The following is a 6,476-nucleotide window of genomic DNA, read 5'->3' as shown; positions in this document are numbered from 1 at the left end:
GCTCAAAACCTGGAGCCTGCTTCAGGTTCTGTGTCTCCCTCTTTCTCTGCTCCTCCCCTACTCATGCTCTGCCTGTCTCCATATCTCAAAAATGAATAAATGTTAAATTTTTTTAAATAATTCTGCATTGGTTTAAGAATGCATTTTTTACTGGTAGGAATATATTATAGGTTCACAAACAACTAATGAAGACATGTTTTCTTGTTGCCTTAATGACATAGATGTTTACATGCTGATAATGTGTACACCCTGTGCAATTGTGGAAGGAAACAAAGAAAAAAAGAATTAGACAAGTATCAGCTAAGCTGATCTTGTTTCAATTTTTTAAAGTAAATCATGCCTATTTATTATAATAATTAATAATGTCTGAATGAAAGAAAATATTTTCCCTTAAGGCAGAATATATATAAATTTATGTGGACATTGTCAATAGTTACCCTAAAGTAGGAACATATTTTCAATTACTTAGGTGGCTTTACACAACTCTTCTTCTCTGGGCCTTTATCGTCCCATCTGTGAAAGGAGAGACAACATGAGGTACTTTCTGAGGTTCTTTGTTTTTTTGTTTTTCAGCATAATAACCCATGTTCATGAGTACGTATGTATAGTATACACGTATGTCAATGCATTAGCTATGTCATGAAATACAATGCCACAGACAACTTCATTCTATTAGTTTTGTCCGTGTGCACCCCTTTTTTTCATCCCTGGGACTCTAGAAAATGAAAGTGCTGAAGAACCTTGGTAAATGCCTTGATCCACTAAGGAGATTCACAACTTAAGCTTGATATTTCTTGAGTTTTAATCATGCTGAGTTAAGCCCAATATCTCTATTTCTGCATTATCGTTGTAAAGAAAACAATGTAAATCTTCCCAAATGGCTTATTTACATGCCTTTGAGATACAAAATCACAGAATATTAAAGTGGCAGGAGGCCACCTAATCTTAACCCCCTCATTTGACAACAAGCACACTGAAACCCAGAAATACTGAATGACTTAACTAAGGACACAGAGTTACTTTGGGCCAAAGCTAAATATAGTTTTCAGGGCTTTTACCCCTTCACCAAATTATTTCTTTCATTTAAATATGTCACTTGCCCATTCACATTAATGAATTTATGGCTTCTATATTTCTACTAAAGTTGTTGACATTTAGTTATTAATTCATATGCTAAGTAGAAATGTTATAATTTCAGAAACAATCTAGCTTAGTTTTGCCTGCATATTTTCTGCTCATCTCTATACTGGGGGACAGGAGGAGCCTGGGACCTGAAACTCCTGTGTCTTCAAAAAAACATCTCCAAGCTGGGGCATAGAAGCTGCAGGCCTATTCATGAGACACTTGGGCAAACCCGCCAGGAAATTAATTTAATATGAACTGATGGCAGAAGCTATTCCAGGAACAAACAGCAACCTCAGTTGCTGGCTGGAGAGTGAAGCACGTGCACACAATTCCCAAACATTTGATTGTTATGGCATGAAGACTTATTTGTCCAGCACCCAATGGATTTGGAAAACTATGATAAAATCAGAATTGCCTTTCTGGATAAGGCTCATATTCCATCCAAGTAAGAATTCTGACAGAACACTGAGAGAAAATTTGAGGAAAATCCACATGGTTCTCTTAGATTGCTAAAATCAAAGGATTTATAATTTGTAACTAATATCTCTTCAAAGCTTTGAATGACCCAAATTTGATTTCTTTTATTATTACTAATATTGAAGAAACTAGAAGTTTTTTTAATCTGAGTGAAACTAGTGTAATAATCAAAAAAATTATTAATGTGCAGCAACTTCTACCTTTGAGCAGATGGTTTGCCCACATGTAGGCACAGTGTTTGACACGCATCATTTCAAGGAGATTCTTTGCTCCTTGGCTGGAATTGACCTGAGGTGGTTGGGAAATGATGTGGGGCTTGGATCAATATAGACACGAATCAGTTGTTCAGAATTTCCAACAACTTGTGACCCGCCATCTGGATTGGGAATATACAGAATGATTGTGGAAACAGAACAGTTCTCTATCTGGCCTGACCTGCTAACCTTCTGGAAGTTCTCCCATAACTAACTCTACTCTCACAGGTAAAGGAGAGGGAGGACAATAAATAAAACCATGTTTGTAAGTAGACCCCTGGCTGATACGAACACCTCCCCTGTGTGGTTAAAACTGGTATACTGCTGGAGTCAGAGACAGTCACCTGAAATGAATTCTCTTGCAATTTACTGTATGTCTCTAGCTAAGTCTCTGTAGATATGCCACTCCCCAGCATGGAGAATGAAGCTTCCTTGCTAATATGGCCAGAGTATGGTACAATTGCCTCTGGTCACACATCAATCCAAATTATTTGATGTGGTTTTAATTAGCCCAAACAAGAGACCCAGTAGTTACTATAACTCAACTGTAGAAAGAGGAAAAAAATCAACTCTTTGTTTACTTCTGGTGCCCCAGACACATGAAGACACACCAAAATAACTGCTATTTATTTTACAAGATGGAAAAAATATTGACTGCCCTCTGGTCATAGAAGGCATTTTCTTTTGGGATTACAAGTGCAGAGATGAATTAGGTACACTTAGGATCAATATCTGTTTCTCTTCTTGGCTCAAGATGGGATTTGTCAAAATTCGAGAGCAGCTTCTATTGAGTGTCAGCTACAAATCCTTCCACTACTGAGTCATACACCTATTCAGGTTGAAATATAAAAGGCAAAGGGCTTTTTCAGCTACAATATCTGGGGTCAGGATGCTGAATCGCCTTTCTGCCTTTTCCTTTAATGAGCTTTAGTTTGATGAAGTGACCTCACCAGCAAAGAATGCAAGGGAGTAAAGGGTCTGTTAGCAAAGGACAGTGACTCCTGGGGATGGAGGGAGATCCAGGCAGAAGCACTCACTATGACCTAAGAGGAGTGAGGGAGGGAGGCAAGTGAACAGGAGAAACTGTGGAGAAATTACTGTGGCCAAAGATATGGTAGGATAGATGAGGAACAGCGGAAAAGAGAATACAGGAGAGAAATTTGCATTAGCTCTGTCCAATTTTTAGGATTGCAACAATAAATCAATGCATTAATATATTTATTATCTGTAGGGACTTCAAGTCTTGGAAGAAGATGTGTTTCTGCTGGGGTGTAGTTAGGCAACAAGGTTACCCAGCATGCCATGGGCCTAGACAATGAGAAGTAGAGAACAAATTTTTAAAAGTATCTCAGACATTCCTGAAGTAGACTTTTGGAGATTTGTATTTCACAGACAAGGAGACAAATGGACATCAGCCAATCAAAAGCTCACGGGTACAGAAAAGACTACTTAGATTCACTTTTAGACATTCTACACATCAAGAATTTTCCAGAAGTAAATACATGCTTCCTGTGGAATTAGGAAACGGAAGGAAGAAAGAAGAGGTGAGGTCCCTGACCTAAAGAAGCAAGCCCTTGGATGGGGAGGCAAAGCTACCACAAGGCTGTACAGAATATGGTGTAATAAAAAAGCCATAGATTGATAGGCAATAATCACTGATCAATCAGCAGAGTTGCCACAGTGCTGTGGAAATCAGACAAAGAAGAAAGCTATGTGATGTGGGGCAAGAAGACCTCTTCAAGGAGATGAGTCTTAAGTTAGACCTTGGATAGAAACTGAATCTAATTCCAGTGTTTTCCTATGCCTTGCAGCCACCCCTAGTGAAAATCAGTGGTTGTTGCAATGGCACAAAGTGATATCTGAGGGGGTCTTGACGTATAAAGCATGTTAGCTGCTATGACAGTTGATCTCAGACTGCTGTGCCTTTTGAAAATCTTACAATTTTTTTAAAATTTTCTTTTCTTTCTCTTTTTCTCAGACTGTCAGCTGCCACTTTCTGATTCTGTCATTTTTCCCTATGTTCTTTCTAATCTGCTATGGACTAGGAAACTTTTATGAGACTACTAAATTCATGTAACCCTGAATATAGGGATTAAAAATTTAAAAATCCACCAGAAACCCAGAAGTCTCCATACAACCAGACATTTATCTCATTTAAGTCTTGATGTGTGGCTAGTTTTAAAAAAAATGTTCTCTCTTGAGTAATACCAAGAGCTTTAGATACATTGTTGTCTGATCTTTTTTAAATAATAAAATTATACATATTAACAATCAAAGCTAAGCATCTGCAGAAGTATGAGGGTGAAATATTGGGTCTATTCCACTATTTCATCAGTTACCCACTAATATAATGATCTAGCCTTTCTCCAAAAACAGTTCTCAGACCTTGAATCCTTACTTAAGGGTAGATGAATGGCATCAATGAAACATGGTGCTACTCAGTTCGCATGTTAACAGAGATGTCTGAAGTTACTGAACTTCTAATGGGAAATCTAAGACTTTCGAAATAGATGAGATTTTTGAGAGTGAAGAACTGGAGAGACCCTGTTACACCTCATCTGGTATGCGGCCTCCTGCCTTCCTTCTGCCATCCTAACAACCAGCAAAGGGACTAAATCACTGCTGTGCATGTCACAATGGGGCTGCTTAGTGGTACATACATGACTGTTGGGTGTTCTGGGAGGATCTATTATTTTACTTCTCCTGGACTCAACTTCCCCAGATGGACATCATGATAATTTCCTCTCCTTGTGTCAAGGGTGTGACCTAGAAATAATTCACTTATTTTCAGAACAGAATTTAATATCCTTCAGAGAATAATACAGTCTGAAGTTAACATGGCTGCCTGGCCTCCCGGGCTGCCTCCTCTCTGTATTGTACAGTGAAACTGACTAGGACATTTCCAACTGAGAAAGACGTGTCTTTGGGTTAGATTTAACCATACAGGAGAATTAATATAAAGCGGTAATGGTTCACAGGCCAGCTCACTCCTCCTTGAAATTTCAGCGACTGGAAAAATTAGTCTCCTGTTTCCTTTCCATTCCCTTTTTTTAATTATAACTTGCTGAGGCACTAGCTAATACCCTTTAATCTCTTTTAATAACTACCCTATCCCCGGTTTCTTTAAGCATCCTTCTCAAGGCATCCACAAATCCAAGAATGCTCTTAAGATTGACTGACTGACTGATCTCTCAGCTCTGTTGATTTACTGACACGAGGTTTATTGCTCCAGCTCTGGCTCTGCAGGGATGAAGGAAGAGCAGGGATGCGAACTCTTTCTAGACCCACGAAAGGGCTTGCCCTCGGGAATTTTGGGAAGAAGGCCAACTATATTTTTAGCTCCCCCCCCCACACACACACACACACTTCCTGAATGTTTTCTCTCTCTCAGGACTCTCATAAAAATCCCACTTAGCATCTCCCAACAGCCTCACTCTTTTCTTGGGTGAGGGGATGAATAAGTGCTCCTTCTCAAAGGGCTTTTACATATTCAAAGAAGACCAAGTTATAAAGGGAAACACGTCTCTGTTGGAAGAATCACAAGCATCATGTCTGGCCCACAGGGGACACGTTTATGGCAGCTAGCCCAGCCAAGCGCTCACAAGTCATGGTAGGTCAGAAGCCACCAAGTCCTTCTTTTTGTAACAAATGGACACATTTTGAGTGAACAATATCAAGCTTAAAAATGAACCCTCAAATGCAGAAATCACAGGACCTGGCCTCAAGCTGCTTGCCATCACCACGACCCATGAAGGGTACAAATTTAATGGGAGGACATGACAAGGCAGAGCAAAACAGTGATGCTAACAATCAAGTATTTGTTGATGTGTCTATCAGTAGGAGATAAAATATGACGCAGAAGACAAGACCTATATGTGTGACGTGAGAGAAGAATGATAGACAGTATGCAAGCAAAGCTACAGTTTGGGAACTAAGTAACCAAGAAGGTCAGTGAAGGAAGATTAATGAGGACCCATGCGTTCAAAGAAGGTTTCATGAGACATGAGGGTGCTTAATGTTTAGACACAAGTGAGATAATGAGTTGGGGTTTTTTGTTTTTCTTTTTTTTTTTTTTTTTTTTTAAGATATCAGTATGAACAAGGAATGAGTACATAGGAGTAGACCAGCCTGTCAAAGCAGACTGGGTGAGAGACAGGTGGTAGGTACAGAATATGGTTCTCCTAGAAAGATGTTTTAGATGTAGAAGACAAATGGCTGATTTGATTATTAGGGAAAGAAAGTGCCAAGTTATGCACATGTATGACACATATTTGCTTCACCAGAAGAGACCCATTTTTCATAAGCTGATATAGGCAGGTTCTGACCGAGAGAGCTTGGAATGTAGGTAAGGTATACTTTTAGCACCCACCATCAACGCTATACACAGAAATCCCACATTTCCCAACGACCCTCACTGGGCTATACTTCTAGAATAGCACTAGCCAAAGGAAATATAAACAAAACTACAAATGCAAGCCACATACGTTATTTTAAATTTTCTACTACTCACATTTTACAAAGTAATAAGGAACAAGTTAAATTAATTTAAATATATTTTATTTAGCCCAGTGTATCCAAAAATTATTATTGCAACATGCACTTAATATAAAGCAGTTATTC

At 38.9% G+C, this 6,476-nt stretch overlaps 1 long non-coding RNA gene across 1 annotated transcript; it reads right to left on the bottom strand.

Moving 5' to 3' along the window:
• Positions 1–473: 473 nt before the first annotated feature.
• LOC122203187 lies at positions 474–4,432 on the bottom strand. Its single transcript, XR_006195080.1, has 3 exons — positions 4,410–4,432; positions 1,803–1,978; positions 474–513 (listed from the first exon to the last, which is right to left on the bottom strand). It is a non-coding gene; the product is annotated as an uncharacterized LOC122203187 (long non-coding RNA).
• Positions 4,433–6,476: the final 2,044 nt, after the last annotated feature.

The sequence above is a fragment of the Panthera leo genome, chromosome D3 (genome assembly GCF_018350215.1).
Source record: "Panthera leo isolate Ple1 chromosome D3, P.leo_Ple1_pat1.1, whole genome shotgun sequence".
NCBI lineage: Eukaryota > Metazoa > Chordata > Mammalia > Carnivora > Felidae > Panthera > Panthera leo.
This window is presented reverse-complemented; position numbering and strand designations above follow the sequence as displayed.